At 32.9% G+C, this 14,442-nt stretch overlaps 1 pseudogene across 1 annotated transcript in view; it reads left to right on the top strand.

Annotated features, from left to right (window-relative positions):
- Positions 1-1,096: 1,096 nt before the first annotated feature.
- The window catches only part of LOC131064599 (probable RNA-dependent RNA polymerase 1), a 148,261-nt pseudogene continuing 134,915 nt past the window's right edge, over positions 1,097-14,442 (top strand). The window contains exon 1 of the transcript XR_009111297.2: positions 1,097-2,739. The product of XR_009111297.2 is annotated as a probable RNA-dependent RNA polymerase 1 (transcript). The remainder of the gene's footprint in view (positions 2,740-14,442) is intronic.

Genomic DNA, 14,442 nt, shown 5'->3' on the forward strand with positions numbered 1-14,442 from the left:
ATAAGCCCTAGGTCCATAGTAAATCAGCTAATCAGTAAATTCATTTACTTTACATCACATAATGAATAAGAACTTTCATCAACAACTACATACCATACATTACACACTTAATTCATCATCTATGCATCTTGCACTTCTACTTGGCATTTATTACAACTTGTTCATTAGCAACAAGGATTGACTAGTTACTGAGAAAATTTCACTCTTTACACACTAATAATATGCGCAAGGTGCTTCATAGGACTAGCCATCTTTAGATACACATTCATAGGTACTATTTAGAGCATTAGAGCATATGAAGAAAATGTCCCATAAGGATAGAACCACATTAGGTAAATTGGATAATAGATGGCAGATGCAACTCATTCCAAGAGTAGAGTAAACATTCTACACATGCTTGTGATAAAGCGTGCATTTTTTATTTAACAAGCCGATCATTGATCACCTAGTCCATATTAAAGAAATAATCATCAATAATACACAAGCAATAAAACAAAACTAAGCACATCCTTACCCTATCTTTAATATTTTCACTTACCGAACAAACTCTACTTTATATTATATATCAATTTATTAAATTTAAATTAACATATAAAATGTTTTATTTTCCTACACGTATATGTCTCATAATAAAGTGAAAAACAAAATTAGACTCCTCAATCTTAAATTAAAATTATGTGGTCCCCTCAATCTTTGATTTTAAGGGGAAGAAAGAATCAAAGATAAGGTTGAACATGACTTCCCATAGAGCCCTCCATAAACCCATCAATCTTAAATTAATTTTTATGATCTTTTCAATCTTCGTTCAAAAAAAAATAAAAAATAAAATATTAGATGACGATTACTTCCCATGAATTTATCCAGATACCTTTCTATTTATAACTTTAAATAAAAAACATTATTTTATCTTATCCAACAAAATTTGAAAAATAAACCCCTGGTCCACTACCAATCAAATATTAAAAGATTCTAAAGAAAAACAAATCTAAGAAACCTGGGCAATCCAAGTTCAACGAATTTTCAAGACCTCCATTGCTTTCACCATGAAAGCTCATTCTCATCATAACCTGGCTTTTCTAAATTCTTTTATCCAAAGGAAGTTCCGAGAATTTTCCTCTGGTTCACCCCAGCTGGCCTCTTCGGAGTGCAGCAACTTAAGAAGCAAGCAAGCCAGTCAACCGATTGTAACATATTTTCCTATACACGAATACTGTAGCAGAATTGACCATGGTACTCTTCTAATGGCGTTCTTACACATGTGAATTATGGTACCGAGCACTCTCTTTCATGGGTACGAAGCATCACTCTGGCTTTGGCTGTGACTTATGGTACCGAGCACTCTCTTTCATGGGTACGAAGCATCACTCTGGCTTTGGCTGATAACAACATTTGATGTTTCATGTAATTATGATGTTTCTTATAATGCCGATACTGTAGCGAGTACAAACACTCACGAAAATCCTGTGACAAAGGAAGCGACCTTGAGCTTTCTCCAACTAGATTCCACCCAAAAGCAGTCCACAATTTGTATTCTATTTTTTTGTTTTGTACCACATACATTTCTTCGTTTAGAAGAAAGAATAATACCAAATATGATACGGAGATCAGGAGAACCAGAAGCTTTGATAAATGGGTTTCATTCTATGCATCTGAAGTATGTTTTAGTGAAAAGATGAAAAGGCTCTGCAGATCTCAAGTTTGTCAAGGCCTGAAATTTGCTTTTACAGAAGAACCCATTTTAGTAGTATTCTCCTAAATGGTTAGTTACACTGCCCTAAAAATGATCTGATATAATTCTCTAGCATTGTATGGTGGGTTCATTTTGCTTAACTGGATCAGAAGTGGGATTTGAAGAACTGTGTAGTTGCTTGATCTTGTAGATTCAAGGCCAAGGTTATTTTTAATTGGAAACCCTTCTCTGTAGTCCATGTGCTTCATAGATATTTGAGGGTCAATTATAATTTGTCACATTTATGTTAAACATTGCATTGTAGTTCCTCCAGCAATTCACTTCAACAGGCTTGGATCATATGCTGAATATCAGATATTGTCCAGTGATCAATTTTTTAGTGCATTGCTGTGTTATTGTGAGGACAAATTATAGGGTATGTCTCTGATTGGGGTCATCTTAATGTAGTTGTACTTCTTGGGAGCTTACCCATTCAACTATCAAATTTACCAGTATGATAAGGCTCCAAAGTGCTCATTCGACAGCATAAAGCAATTACTGGGAAGGGGACTGTGTATGCATTGTAAACTAAGGACACCCAATTCTAACAAATCAAGGATGTATGCTCGTGCAGTTTGAAAGCCACAAGTTAGCAAAGGTAGTCCATGATTTGGTCAGCAGAGGTAATATTCTGCTACGTCACAACGAATTAAGAACCCAATTTCTAGAGAGACAGAGTATCCAAGCCAAAAAGCAGAGGTAATATTTCGCTAGGTCAAAATAAATTAAGAGTCCAATTTCTAGCGAGTGACAGAGTATCCAAGCCAAAATCCATGACAAGTCGTATCGAGGGAGGGAAGCTCTATATGGGCAACCTTATATCTCAGAATGCATTCTCTTTTCTATGGAGTTCTGATAATTCTGCTGGTGTCGAGTTTGGATTCGGTATTAGGAAGCTGAGCTTCTCTCTGAAAGAGCAGTCAGTTGAGTACAAGTTGGAGCTTGGCTTCAGAGATATTCGGTATATACATCTCCGTAATGCAAAGGGTGTGAAGCTCCTTTTGGTTCAGGTTTGTTCACTAGGACATCTCTTCCCTTCTTTTGTTCTGATTTTATGGATACACACTCCAGTTTATGCGTCAGTTTAAGTCAAATGTTTATGGTTTAAGTACCAGCACTAAAATCAAGATGTTTAAGATTTTTTAAAATATGAGGTTTTAACTTTTATATCATCTATTGAGACATCTAGTGAGTTCTTTTGTCACTATGCATGTGAAACTGACAATTTAACACCTGTATTAGCTTCACTATCAAAGAGCATTCCTTGCTTTAAAAAACATATGGGCACCCACTATTTCTTGGTGGTGAAGAATATAAATCTATTTCTATAGAGTCATGTTTTACCAGTTTATCGAATTGAATAATTCTAAGACCTATGCTCTTGTTTAGGGGCTCAGCATTCATCTTGCATAGATGAATAAAATATTTAATTTTAAGTTTGTATAGATAGGTGAGTTGGTCGGGCAGAGGGTTTGCGCTCCATCAGTCTCGGGTTCAATTTCTCTTTCAGGTTTAATAAGGGGAACTGCTTGCGAGCTGTAGATTCACTCCAGGGACTAGTCTTGCTCCAGGCTTGCCTTTAAGTGGAAATGCTAGGCAGGGCCGTGGGGATTGGGGATACCTTGGATACCAAAAAAAAAAAAAAAAATCTTTTCTAACTTTAACTTTCCATTTTTCATTTTGGAGTTCACACAATCAAATTTGAAAACAATTCATATCAATTTTATTTTTAAATTTACATGGGTAAATATAAATTTTCTGTTATGCAACTATCATACACAGATGAATATTGTAGTGGAATAGTGATTAAATTACTTGAAAGAAAAGGATGATCTGGAGGAGAGGGACTGTCTCAAGGACAATAGAGATATGTTGCTACCCACAATGAAATTATACAGTTTTGTTTGAATTGCATATCAATTACAAATATATTGTTTATTCGAGCATCAATATGAGACTAATACAAGCATCTTATGAACAAACACACTAAAAATCCAAAATGTCTATGAAGCACTTAGGATGCACCTTTGACTATATTTATTAATTATTTGATAATTTTAAAAACTGTTGTATTCTGTTTTTTTAATAAATATACTAAAATGTGCATCCTGGGTGCTGCATAAATCTTGCTGAAATCACCTATGGAGACTAAGAGTCACTACTTAGAAATCTACTTTTATTTAGAAACCATCCCACCAACTATGGAAGACCAAAAGTCACAACTTCGAATTCCACATTACATGTCCCTATAGAAAATTGAACTTGGGTTTCCACAATGAAAACTCAATGTTTTAACCAATTAAATTCAACATGTTGAACAATGTTGCTATCACCAAGTTTTTTTTTTTACTTTCAAAGAATCTAAATTTATAATGACAACACTGAGCAGCATGTTCATCTCCTCATAATTATAACTGGTCATACCCATCATTTTTGGGATAAATGGGTGACCCACTGGGCAGCAAGCCCAGCCAATCATTTTTGTAGCTAGGAAGATTAAGTCTGGGTTAAATGGGCCTCCCCACATTTTTGGATAATGTGGTTTGTCCAATTATTTGGGCAAGGAGCCTGGATTCAATGTATCCTGCTGTGAATGAAGCAGGGAGGAAATAACTATCCAGTTATCAAGATGTATCATGGCATCTATGGTTGGATGCTACATAATTAAAATTTTGACTTATTATTGATGAAGACTGTTATTATTTATTTGATACGATGATACAGTAAACAAACTGCAAGCAATCTTCATGAAAGAGAAGTCAAAACTTAATATTATGTAGTATCCAACCATGATAACAGGGATGCCATAAATAAATCATTTTATGACAAAGTCTATAAAAGAAAAACTTATTCCCTATAATTCTGTAATATCCAATCATGAATGCCATGAACATCCTGATAGCATGGATGCCATAATTAAATCATTTTATGAAAAAGTCTATGAACATCCAAAGATGCCATAAATAAATCATTTTATGACAAAGTCTAAAAAAAATAAAACTTATTTCCAGTCTATAAAAGAAAAACTTATTCCCAATAAAAATTATGACTCCACTTTCCAAGTCAGTTTAATAGCTGCGAACATTTCAAATTCATGGCATTAGAGTATAACAAATATTGAATCGAATAAATGATCATATCAAATTTTTTTCCCCTGAAAATGCCTATTTCCTGTAGATATAGTATGCTCGCATCTTGATTGCTATTATTTGATCTCACTTGTCCGATTCTACATTTTGAGGACCACTCCTGTCCCAGATTTATTATTCTGATCCATAATCGACATTATATGTCATCGCATGATTTCCTTAATATGTTGTTTCCAAGTTATACGGTAAACACTATATTCAAATGCTTTAATATGATGCTTTTTACAAATTATTTGACTGCCATCTACATCATACATTTCCATGTGATTCTATGAATACTCTCATAAATGTTGCATGCATCTATCATGTTTAAAATTTCAACTACGCATATCAATAGTATGATTCATCTTACACTTCCAGAAAATATATGTTGTTTTTTTATCTTTTGTAATAGAGTGAATTTAACTAAAAATTCTTTTATTAGGAACAAATCTTGTATTTGTGCTTATCCATTTAATTCATTTATGTGTTTGAGATGGTGAATTAATTGTAAGAAATGAAATTATATAATAAAGGAATTAAGCACACCAACATAAGATTGATAGATATAAAAAATTCTCTCTGAAAACATTTCAGAAAAGGAAGCATTAATTCTTCGTCTTCATGATATTCTTTTTAAAGTTATAAGCTTATTTCTCTCGTGAGGCCTTCAAGGGCACCGACATTCTTCAAAAGCATTCTAAAACTTACTACTATCCTCCATCATAGGCTTTGTATTACTCACAATTCAATTTGTAGCATGTATCTCAACATTAAGAAGCAAGTGCCTCAAAACATTGCCTTTAATTGGGTTCTATAACCTTCTTTGAAAATTCAGAATATGAAGACAAAACAATGAGAGATTGTTTCCTCTTTCCGTACGTTGCATCTTGAGAAAATCACTACTTCACACAATTGTTTGAAACAAAAACATTACATTAGGTGGATTGTGAAAACAAAACACCCCTTTATGCAAGTAACAAAAATGAAACCACCCCTTTTGCAAAACCATTTCCTTATACAATTTAAAAACTGCTCCTTCATGTAGGTGATGAAAATAAAACCATCATGAACAAATGAAATTGCCACTTTGATGTTCAATAACTGTTGAAACTTGTAGAGGTTATAACTTTTGCATATAGAATCAAAATCGTGTGTCCTTTTTTGAAAGTGTATAACGTTTCCAAGTGGCTTTTCTCTTAAACAACCTATATTTATGAAGCCATAGCATTTCAAAACACTTACAATTGTTCATTGGCTCAACAAAATTAGATGATGTTCATGATGCAATTTCAAATTACATGATGTAGTCTGGAGACTTCTAGTCTGACAAAATCTCTATAACAAAAAGACAAGGGTTCACCTTCTATCCTCTCAAATGGGATACTTGTTCTTCATCATCATTCTTTGAATGGTTATGCTTCTCTCTTAGAGAGTGTCATTCCCTTCTATACTTTGTGAAGCTATTTTGGTCTTAGAGTTTGGACTCCGAATATTTGTTAGTTGACCTCTTGCACTCGTGAGTGTCTTGATCCATCTCTTGGAATGTTCTCTTTGCACTCTTCATTCCTTTCCTATGCACTCAATTATCCTTCATAGGTCTTTCTGCTGGAATACACATGCTTTGCACCTGGAGTGAAGCTCTCTCTTAGGGATGGTTGTACTAGAAAACTTCCTTGATCCTCACATTTGTCAACAAATAAAGAAAACCTTTATATCATGAACGTAGCTCACAAAAAATAACCAATTTTATAAAATTGTGTCCATGTCCTATTATTCATATTTTTTTTAATATTATAATTTATTATTTGCATCAACAATAAAATCAATATACATGAAAATACCATTGTTTCAACGAAGTTGCCAATATCTTGTAATGAAAGATTTGTATCAACACCCATATGAAATTTTGTATTGTGACAAATTTCAAAAGCTATATAATTTTTCATTCCCTCAAGAATGAGCCACGTTTTAAACTTTGTTTGTATTGAATTTGTACCCATACAAAGTTTTCATATTGTGTCTAATTTATAGTTGAACTCTTATCCTTTCATTAATCATGTTTCCAAGCTTCATTTTGTTGGTCTTTGTTGTTGTTGCATTCCCTCATTTTTCATTGTGTAAGAACAATGAGTACAATATACTCAAAAGTTGGTAGTCACTTGCATAGAAGAATCAAGGAGGTGTTTAAAATAGAAAATGTTCTTGTCCTTTCCTTAATCATGTTTTCAAATTTTGTTTTGTTGGTTAATGTTGTTTTCATCTTCTGTCATTTCTCATTGTATAGGAACAATGAATACAACACTCAAAAGTTGTTGGTCGATTGCATAGAACAATTGAGAAGGAGGTTTTTGAAACAAGAAATTGGTTGTATGGTTTATAGGTGCATACTAGCGTACAAGAGTGCACCTCAATAATGGGAAATTGCTCCTCAATGATAGGAAAATTAATTGCAATATTAAATGTAGTACCATTAACACGTTGGATGGGAAAATGCACTTCATACTAAAAGGTTCAAATTTATAATCTCCTACTCAAGGTCCACATCGCATGTGAAGAGCGTGATTGAATTTAGCAAGTTTTAATTGGAAGGTCTTAGACAAAAGAGTGTATATATTTGTGAGTTTGAGAGAGAAGTGCATGCTTTCTAGTGAAATATGAGAGACCTAAGGTCAAAGCTCAATATAGAGGAGCACAACTATAGGGTTGGGATGTACCTTAAAGAAGAATTTAAATTTTGCTCAAATTTGGACTTAAGGGCTAGTTCATAGTACGACACTCGAAGGTTTCGAGGTACAACTTTGCAAAGAATTGTTCTTTTAAAATTAAAATGTGAAATCTAGGAAGCTAGACTCACACCAATACATGAAAACATACTATTAAAATAGAATCTTAGGCATGTATACATACCCATGCACTAGAATGCATTGGGGGTCAAATTTTTAAAAGTATAAAAAATCATTCATAGAGAGGTATGCCTAGTGTAGAGGGTGCACACCTCATAAGGGAAAAAAAGATGGGTTTTTTAATAACAAGATCAATCTCATAGTGAGGTGTGCATCTAGGGAGCAAGGGTGTATCTTATTAAGGAATAAAATAAATGTTTGAATAAGTCTTTATCTAGTGTACCCCTAATGGATAGGGGTGCACACGATTGAAGAGAAATTTTAATTTCAAAATTAGAAGAGTAAACATTAGCTTATAGTTGTGCACTTAGCTTGCAAGGGGGGCATATTAATGGAGTTCAATTTTAAATTATATGTTGTAAATGCACATCTTACCCAAGGGATATTTCAAATTTTAGAAATATGTTTTATGTTCACGAGTGTGCAAGTGGTGATGAAGTGGACACTTGTATAAAGGAAATCAAAAGTGAACATATCTTGAGATTTATTTATTGCCAAAAATATTTGTAAATTGTGTTATTTTGAACTCTTTCTTTTTAATATTTCTTTTTAATCGAAGTTACTTGTGGCCTGCACTATTTTTAGTGAGTTGATCATTTTGAGGAGTTAGTTATTGCTAAGATATGAAATTTAAGTGACTGTAAGTAATAGTTTCAATCACAACTTAATTAAAGATTGTTGGTGTTCAATTTTAGAATTAGTAGGTACACTTTGTAATAAAAAAATCATCATTTTGTACTGAATTTCTAATTCTAAATATAGAATTTGTTATTCATTTGAAATGGTATAATGTAATGTAGACACCTAAAATTGCCCTGTCTAATTAAATAAATATTTTTATTATTTAATTATTTTATGCTAAGTCTTCTATTAATTAAATAAATATTTAATTAATTAATCCTCTTCTAAGCCTTTTCTCATTTAAATAAATACTTTTATTTTTTAAAATTGTCCTTTTCCCTATATTAAACAAATATTTTATTTATTTAATTGATCTCACTTCCTCTATTAATTAAACAAATATTTATTTATTTAATTAATTCATTAGCCTTTTCTACCCATGACACATCTCATTCATCTGTTAATTCTTCTCTTACCTACCCTCTTACTATTTTTATTATTTTCTTTACCTACCCTTTAATCCTAGCCGACCATTTATCCTTTTCACCTTTTAATCTTATCCCTCCATTTCTTACAATGTTCTCTATATAAGAGGACACCCTCTTCCTTTTCAACCCTAATCAATATATTTAATCAATCACATAATGACATAACCGATCTTATGCAATCAAGCCTTCTTGCGATCAAGCTATCAACCACATTTCCGTTATTTGTTGAACTCTTGTGCATACATAAAATCTGAGAGAAAATATATCAAACAAAATCAATGGAGATAAGAAGAAATGGAGATTGAAACTCTACTTGACATGTGAATGGTATACTTTGTTTTATTTTGTTGATTTGCATGATCTTAAGTATCTTCATTTGTGTATGGTGGATGTTTTTCATTGTTAGGCTCGAGCTTTGTGGTTGGATCTTTGTTAGTCTTTCAATATTATTGTTTTCATCATCCATTTTCACGGTATACATGCAATATGCTTATTTTGCTTCTAAATTCTATTGAAGCATTCCACCTTATGTGATTGTGCTTTTACGAATTGAAACTTCACAATTAATAAAGTTTTTGCAGTCATAGGTGTTAGGTTGATCTCTTGTAGTTTTAAATGCAACTATTGTTTTTGATTAATAATGCTTGTTGCTTATATTTCAACCTATTTGATTCTTGTGTACTTGTATTATTTTGTCTTTACTTTAAGTTGAATGCTTCAAAAGTGTAGTTATTATATTTATTTTTGATCAAAAAACAGAAAAGAATATTTACCTTAAGAAAGAGACTTAATTTTATTCAACATTATGCAAAAAATTTAAAAGATACTATAAAAATTGTAAATAACAAATATATATATATATATATATATATATATATTATCATTGGTCTAATGGTGGAGACCTTGTTCTCTTGAAAGAGAGGTCACAAGTTTTAATCTTGTATGGGATAAGGTATGTAAGCCTCGTTTCTATGGAATATGAGGTAGTCCCATATATTATAAATCATTTTCAAACCCAAAATTAAATCACTTGATAGGATGCCTCCTTTATGGAATACAAGATAGTCCCATATACTATAGCTTGTTTTTAGACCCAAAATTAAATCACTCCATATTGTGGGCTATAAAAGGATCTATTTCCACTTCTATTTTGAAATGCAATCCTTCGACACATTTTTCGACACATTTTTTATGCCAAGAAGGCATCTGGAGGTGTTATTTATTACTCCAAATAAAATAGAACCCTCGCCACTTGTCTCCAGCTAGATTCACAACTTATAAAAGGATCCATTTCCACTTCTATTTTGAAATGCAATCCTTCTACACATTTTTTATGCCAAGAAGGCATCTAGAGGTGTTATTTTATTACTCCAAATAAAATAGAACCCTTGCCACTTGTCTCTATCTAGATTCACAACTTTTTGTGTGCAGCGATTTAATGGATTTGTATTCTTGATGTTCAGTATTTTATAGAAACATTTATTTTACAATGATTTTCTTTTATTATAATAAGATATCTCACATCACATTTTAACCAAAAAAAAATAAAAAAAATCAATCCATTTTCATTTCCCCTTTCCATACTAAAATAAAATCTTTATTTATGTCCATTAAAAGATGCCACATTGAAGATACATACTAGAGAGAAAATCATCAAACTTTCAAACTTTGCAGGCCTGGTATTCAATCGCGCGCCTTTCTGATGGGATACACGAGTATATTTTCCAGGTCAAATATAAGAAAGGCACCATGGTACAGTCATGCACGCCGCAAAAAAATAGAGTTCTTTTTTTCGAGATTAAATAGTAGGAGATAGAAGAAAGAAAACACTAGGCGCGCGAGCAGACAGAAGAGATAAAACCCTAGTTACGCGACATTGAACACTGGGAAAGCTTTTGAAGTTTAAAAATTCGTTTGTAATGCACAGTTGTCCGCTTTTGTTTACCTTATGTTTCCATGCTGTTGATTGTATTTTCTGCATTAAACAGTATTCTTATTAAAAATTAAAATTGTGTAATTTTTTTTTTCTTTTTCTTTTTTTTTTGAATAGTTATTGTTTAGGAAATAAAAATAGGTCATTGTTTATTGAGAAAAATACTAGTGTTTTCATAAATTTCCCTTTCTTTTATTTGTCATAATATTTTCTCTATTCTTTTATGCGTATTGTTGTCCAATACGACCAGTTTAATTTTAAGGTTTGAATGCTTGCATCTATGTATTATTGTTTTTCAAATGTTTTTAATAAAGATCGTAGGAATTGGGTAACTTTCTTTAAACGTGACAGGTGATGTTGGCATGATATATCCTCTAATATCATGTGAGCGATCTTATGCTTTACCACAAGAAGCTCTCACCAATCGAATTTATACCCATGATAAACTTAACTTTTGAATTGATTCTAATTTGTTTTAACTTAACTTTTAAATTGGTTCTGATTTGTTTTATTGTCATCAATCCATCGCTCTTGTTATGTTAACCAATGTCAGTTGTAGTTTTCCCTATTATGGTTAGGTGTTTTAACCAGGATTCTTTGTAAAATGTTTGAGGTGGCACTATTTTGAGTGGAAGTAATGAAGTTAAGTCGTGTCTTGTGCACTTCATCTTATTCTTCCGTCCCAATGATGACATAAAATGGCCAAGATGTAAGTGATATATGCACCAAACAGAATGTTTTAGGATTAATGAACCTTCATAGTTGAACTTAAAAGAATGAGAAAGTGATTTTTCATTGGGGAACAAATTGTCATTGTCAAAGGAGAGGAGAATGGATGTTGAGAGGAAGAGAGAGGAGTTATGTATATTTTGTTTGAAGTGGAATAGAAGTAGAAGTGTATGTGTCATTTTCTCTTTATTTTTTATATTCACAATTGTTTCTTATTTTCTGATTTTTTAGTCATTCTGACTTTTTTTTAAAGATTAGGTTTGAAATTGAATTCTTTTTTATCCATTTCTATAGATTACTGACTCTGTTTTAAAATATCAACTAAAATACATATATAATTGATTCTAGAAGTAATCTTTTGAGTGCTACATGAATTGTAGAAAACTTTATAGAAACACATATATCATTAGAAATGAAATTATTGATAATATTTTATAGTAAATTAATATTTAATATTTAAATTTATAATATTATAATATTTAATATTAATACAACTAATATCATTTCAGTTGCCTGGCTTTTATTTGTTTAGGGGTAGTCACGATGCTCTTAGGGCCTAATGCTTGCTGGTCTTTTTACAATTTCAGATAGATATGTGTCCTTATGTTCTGCTTTGTTTTAAATTTTATAGATATGTTTAGTCAAGAACTTCTCATTCAGAAGAGATGGTTAGTAATATCATTTTAGTTGTCCGACTTTGATCTGTTATGTTTTTTATGGTTTGTCCACTATTTTACTTTGCAAACTCTCTTTTTGTTGTTTCTGTGAAGTTCAAACTTACTCTATTAATATAAAATTTTGAAAAAAATATTAATACAACTAAATGTTAAATTAAAAATATTAATGATTTTAACACAAAATAATTTTTGAATATCAAATTTATTAGTTTTGATTTTACACTATTTCAGTTGGTTGATTTTACTTGTGGGCATCCTCCAACTTATAAAATTTGATTTAATATTTATCTAAATCTAATAATATATAAAATTTTAAATATAAAATAATAATTAATAATTTATAATATATAGAAACTTTGTCCACAAAAATTTGGCGATGCATTAGATTTTTTTTGGGTCAAATATGAAAAAAAGTAAAATTGTCATGTACCCATCCTTTGTTAGTTTTAAATCGAGCAGAGAAAACACATAATAATTAACACAAAACAATAGAAAGCAAATTAAAGCAAGCACAAATAACACATAACACAAGTTTTAATGTGGTTTACCACTAAGTGGCTACGTCCACCAAAAAGCAAGGAATAACTTCATTAACCAACAACGTTTACATGACCTGTACTCATCTATTTATACAAATCATATTCAGCTATCAGTGAAGGGTCTATGAAGATGAACAGTCATGCGACCGTTAGACTTCATATTCCTAACAATCTCCCCCTGAAGGCTAATCAGTACATCCATGCACAACATCCCCGCTCTCTATTTCAATTCTTACAGAATCAGGTCCATGGAAGATTTTAATTTTGCTAGACTTTGTTCATGAACACTGTGGATAAAACTTCTCCAAACCAAATCAGAGTCGAAAAACTCAACTCTTATTACAAACACACACATTAATTTATACTCAGGAACAAAACACTCTCCATCAAAGGTTCCTGTTTCTGTGCTCCACCTTAACATAAAATATAAAAACTTGTCATCTTGCTCCGCTTCACCACCATGTTCATGCATTTGTCTATCCATGCTATCAAACGACGGTAGGTACAAAACGACGTGCTTATGGATGACCCACGTTCTCCCCCCAACTGACATAACCGTTACATTTTCAAAATCTTTGAGCTTTAACAGACCTGTTACATTTTCTGAATGCTTCCAGAAAATGGGTGCAGCTCCATCACAGACCACACAGGCCGAGATGCCCTTGTTCCAGTGGCCCTCATTGCTCGCACCAGTGAAATCAAGCCGCTTGGCTACGACCCCTGTGGCAATAATAACTGTGGCTGCCTCAACCTCCAGTTTGTCTGCATAGACCCTAAATGACATGACGGAAAGACCAACACGAGCGATAATTTCGGTGATGATCTTTGTCCAGAATGATTGACCCATCATGCCACGGGAAGTTACATACAACAAATCCAACTGAGACCCATCTTGTTTGAGGCAGCGAAGATATTCAGCCCGTGAAGTCTCCATAACCATTGTGAATGGCTTGTGTCGCTTGGCCATCAGTTCCTCATCCTCGGCCTTGAGGTGCAAAAACTTGAGGCGCTCTACATCTCCCGCTTGTGCTGCCTCATACACCTTCCCTGCGGGCACCTTATTGTAAAGATTAAAAACAATCGATGAGCGCCCAACACTCTCAAAACTAACATTCTGACTATCATATGTAGCACTTGGATGCATTCGAATGCTCTGCCGATCTGCAAACTTGCGTTCAACTCCAAATCCAGCATTAGAGTACCTAGACCCTTTTAAAGATTGCTCTAGATTAGTGAGGTACGATGACATCTTGGCATCAACAAGTCGTTTCAGTTTCGATTGTTGATTTTCATTTGCGGGCTCTTCCACTTCTACATTCTCCAGTCTAAGGAAAGTTGCTCGGTCTTTTCTCTCGAGCGTCTGATGGTCCAGGGATTCCGACTCCTTGAAGCACTACCAGCCCTTCGGCTCTGCCACTGTTACCACACATTCCTGCAGCACATTCGACCCACCATCATTTCTCTTTGCCTCCACCGGTAGGCCAAATTCGGCGTCCTTCGTTTTAGGACCCAATTTGCCCAAATCTCTATCAGCCAATCTCTTTCGATAGTCAATATCCAGGCCCTGTCGATAAACATAATCAATATTCCGGTCTAACCCATTTTGGTACTCAGGTAAACCAACACCTGTAGACACCTCTGACACCGTAGACACAACAATTTCAAATAAAGGTAAGAAGTTGGCAGAATATG

This window comes from Cryptomeria japonica, chromosome 2 (genome assembly GCF_030272615.1).
Source record: "Cryptomeria japonica chromosome 2, Sugi_1.0, whole genome shotgun sequence".
In the NCBI taxonomy this organism is placed as follows: Eukaryota; Viridiplantae; Streptophyta; class Pinopsida; order Cupressales; family Cupressaceae; genus Cryptomeria; species Cryptomeria japonica.